Source organism: Bison bison, unplaced genomic scaffold (genome assembly GCF_000754665.1).
Source record: "Bison bison bison isolate TAMUID 2011002044 unplaced genomic scaffold, Bison_UMD1.0 scf7180017864050, whole genome shotgun sequence".
Lineage (NCBI taxonomy): Eukaryota > Metazoa > Chordata > Mammalia > Artiodactyla > Bovidae > Bison > Bison bison.
The window spans coordinates 6,490,378-6,494,935 of NW_011494622.1; the positions used below are offsets into that span (position 1 = coordinate 6,490,378).

Below are 4,558 nucleotides of genomic sequence, written 5' to 3' on the forward strand. Positions count from 1 at the left end.
CTCTAGAGGATGCAATTGGTGAAGAGGCAAAAGATAAACTTCTGTAGTCTTGTAAATTTATTTTAATATGTGCTGGGGCTACATGGATATATAAAATATATTTAATATATTTTATTATAAAATATAATTAAAGTTTATAAAAAGTCATTGAGGTACATAATTAAGATTTTATATTTTATTATGTTTATTCTCCTACGATTTCTTTTAAATCATGACACATTTCTCTTTAAATCTACACATATTGGTCCTCTAGGTCCATATTTTAGTGTAGAATCAGAATATACTGATGTGTTTATACCCGAATTTATTATTGCTATATGTCCAATCACCTGATGCAGGAATCCATCAGGAGGAGTATAAAAGTGTTTATTGCTTTTATTGGCATTACTAACCCTTACCTCTTTGAGGAGGAGCCAGCTATGGATCAAATGTCTTATATTTCACTGCAGATGCCTAAGAACAGGGCTTGTAGAAAATATGAACTTTTATTACAAATGCACAAATCTAAATAAGTAGGAACAGGTGACTAAAATATGGAATAATAAGCTCAAATTATGTTATGATAGGCTTTGACCTACCTCTTCAAAAAATACACATCTAAGCTTATTTTATATCTAAAAAAATTTACCAGCAAATATTACAATATAAGTAGATCGAAATTATATTAGCAACAAAGAAAATTTAATTGTTAAAAAATACCATTTACATTTATAATTTTAAAACATTATAACAAAAATAACTGATAAAAAATATATTCTAAGGCAAGGGAAGTTAAAAATTCTATTTATGGAAGAATAAAAGTTAGGAATAAATTTAATAATTTACACGTAGAACTTCTAATGAACACTAAAACGTTACTGAAACAAGTTAAAGAAGCCTAAATAAATAGAGGTATACAACATATTTATAGATTGAAAGATTCATGTAGTATAGATGTCATTTCTTTCAAATTTATCTATAGATTGAACTCTAACAAATATCCCAACTATTTTTTAATTGACAGATACTTTATACATGATAAAGTTAAGATACAGATAAAGTTACAGATAATTTATACATGAATGCAAACAGACAAGAACAGTTAAGGCACTCCTGAATACAAACAAGATGGGAGAACTTACTTTACCCAATATCAAGACTCAAAAGAAAGCTATAATGAATACAATGTGTTACAAGATACTGGCACTAGGATTTTTAAACAGAGATCAATTAAACACAGTAGAAAGCCCACAGACAGTCCCATGTTTATATGTGCACTTAGTGTATGACAAAACCAGCAGTATGGGAAAAAAGGGCCTTTTCAATAAATGGTGCTGGGTCAACTGGATATCTGTATGGAAAAGTATTTTAAGCTTCACTCCTGCCTCATAAATACACAATAATTTCAAGTATAGTAAAAGCTTAAAATGAAACAAACTTATGAAGCCTCTAGAAGATAATATAAGGCTACAGGACTTTAGAATAGGAGAAGATTTCCTAAATATGACCAAAAAAAACATGAATTTTAAAATTAAATATTGCTTAGTTCAAATGTGTTAACTTAAGAATTTTTGTGTATCCAGAGAAATACAGTGAGACAGCCGCAGGTGGGAGAAAATATTTACAACACATACACGCAAAATAGCTTTTACAAAGCAGTAAGATAATGGCTGACACACTGATAGAAAACTTGAACAGTCTTACAGAAGAGGATATTATAACTGACCAATAAGCATATTTTACAGTGTTTAACTTCAGTAATAAGCAAATTAAAACCACAGCAGATGCCATTTATACAACCTGACTTTGTAAAATTAAAAATAGACAATAGTAAGTGTTGATAAGATTATATAGCAACAGGAACTCATACCCAGAAGTTGTGTCAATAAAATGATTTAATCACTTTGAAAAACAGCTTCAGTTCAGTTCAGTCGCTCAGTTGTGTCTGACTCTTTGCGACCCCATGAACTGCAGCACGCCAGGCCTCCCTGTCCATCACCAACTCCTGGAGTTCACTCAAACTCACTTCCACTGAGTCGGTGATGCCACGCAGCCATCTCATCCTCTGTCATCCACTTCTCCTCCTGCCCCCAATCCCTCCCAGCATCAGTCTTTTCCAACGAGTCAACTCTTCGCATAAGGCGGCCAAAGTACTGGAGTTTCAGCTTTAACGTCATTCCTTCCAAAGAACACCCAGGACTGATCTCCTTCAGAATGGATTGGTTGGATCTCCTTGCAGTCCAAGGGACTCTCAAGAGTCTTCTCCAACACCACAGTTCAAAAGCATCAATTCTTTGGCGCTTAATACTACATAAAGTTGCATATATATATATATATAATCCTCATACCTTATAGGTCAAATGTCTCACTTCTAGGTAAATACCAAACTAAAATGATATTCTAGTATATGTACTAGAATGTTTATTGCAACATTATTGGTAGGAGCTAAAGACAACCCAAACACCCATCAAGAGTCCAAAAAGACAGAGTGATAATCCTTACAGTGGAATACTATCCAGCAAAGAAAAAAAATGTATACAATAATACAGATAAATCCCACAAAGGATAATTTTGAGCAGAGAAGCCAGGCACATAAGATGCCATCCTGTGATTTTATTTCATTAATACCATTCATTTAAAAGTTCAAGAAAGCAAGCAAAACTAAATTACAGCGTGGAGGAATGAATGAAGTGAACATGAAAGTGAGTCGCTCAGATATGTCTGACTCTTTGAGACCCCATGGTCTGTAGTCCACCAGGCTCCTCTGTCCATGGAATTCTCCAGACAAGAATACTGGAGTGGGTTGCCATTCCTGTCTCCAGGGGATCTTCCTGCCCCAGGGATCGAACCTAGGTCTCCCACATTGCAGGCAGATTCTTTAACATCTGAGCCACAGGGAAGCCCGTGAAAACAGTAACAAACAGAGTGGTAGGCAGGAGAATTATAACTAGAGAAGTCAAGGTAGAAGATACCACTATAAGGAAGAAAAGGGTAGTCATATGTAGCGGTTTTAAGAGTGCTTCAGGGAAATCTACCATGAGAAACACCTTAGGACATTATGGGAAAGCATTTAAGAAGCAGATAGAATAGCCGAGGCTCAGAGTGGCTAGCAACATAGCAGCAGCAGCAGCAGCAGTATTTAAGAAGCATGAAAGAAACAGAACTCCAGGCCCCACTCCAAACCTACTGAACTAGAATCTATCAGTTTAACAAGATCTCCAAGTGACTGACATACTTCAACTCTAGAGAAGCCCTGATCTAGACAAACAAGAGAATAAATGGCTCAACAGAGTACATAATAACAATAGAGAAGGCCAGAAATTTTTTAAAAAGAAAAACAAGAAAGAAAATTATAAATATAATCCACATAGGCCAGAAGATGATGCAGGTCCGACCTGGTCCCACAAAAGCATCTGTATTGCCAGGTCCTTTTTAAGAGTCTTGAGTTGGAGCTGTAACCTGTACATGACAGGAGAGCAGGAAGGGTTTTAGTGTTCCTCTCCACTGCCCTGATTTCTGTACTGCAGAAGCACTTAACAGACATTCACCAGATCACCATCTATAAAACTCTGACTAATGGAAATGTGCTGGGAGTCTGGAGTTAGCACAGTCACCAGCATCCCTGGCTATTTTTCACATCAGCAGAGAATCGTTTCTAGGATATATCTGCACTCTGGCTGCCTGGTGCGCTCCATGCAAATAAAATATCAACTAATAATTAGATCTTTCTCAGGCTTGGTCTCATTTTGAATAAAAAGACCTCTTCTTGAAGGCATATACATTAGCTTGACTTCTAAGGAAAACATTATCTCAAAATTGTGCTTCTCCAGTTATTAGTCTACAAGAATTTTTCTCTGCAATGCTTCATAAAAGTCTTTACCAAAAACCAAGTCATAGGAGCGCTTTACTTAAAGTTGTTTACAACCAACTTCCAAAAACACTGAATGCCAATTGTACTACACTTTGAAAAGAAGCTATTTGTCACTATAGATTTCTTATCAGATTTTGTTTATTTTGCAGAGGAAAGGCCTTTTAGTTTATGTGAAAAATGACTTCTGATTTGATTTAGTAGCAATTTTTTATTTAGGTTTTCCAGTTTCATTTTCCTTTTCCTCTTCTCTAACCATATAAAAATGTTCCAATTCTACAAAATGTGTCCTTGATATAAACAAAAGCAAGCTCTAATACAGTAAAAATTTACAAATATACTAAAATAATTAGGACACAATTTTTCAACTGAAAGATTTTTATAAAAATAGATAAAACAAGAAAAATCTATTAATATTAGATATTTCTAAGTATTCACAATTCTACATTGCATGAATTTAATTACCTATTTTTCAAGAGATGTTCTACTCCTGTGACTAAATTTTATACAAAAGAAATTACCTTTAAATCTAGGACACCTAGAACACTGGAGTTGGTAGCTTGTCCTTTCTCCAGTGGATCTTCCTGACCCAGGAATCAAACCAGGGTCTTCTGCATTGTGGCAGGATTCTTTACCAGCTGAGCTACCAGGGAATTCCAGTTACTAAAACAGAAAAATATAAAAAAGTTCTATAACAAGGAACTAATATGA

General features: G+C 34.7%; 1 long non-coding RNA gene across 1 annotated transcript in view; it reads right to left on the bottom strand.

The window, feature by feature from the left end:
• LOC104985570 overlaps positions 1-4,455 on the bottom strand; it is a 115,332-nt gene extending 110,877 nt beyond the window's left edge. Inside the window, exon 1 of the long non-coding RNA XR_824928.1 lies at positions 4,369-4,455. This is a non-coding gene — a long non-coding RNA (uncharacterized LOC104985570). The remainder of the gene's footprint in view (positions 1-4,368) is intronic.
• Positions 4,456-4,558: the final 103 nt, after the last annotated feature.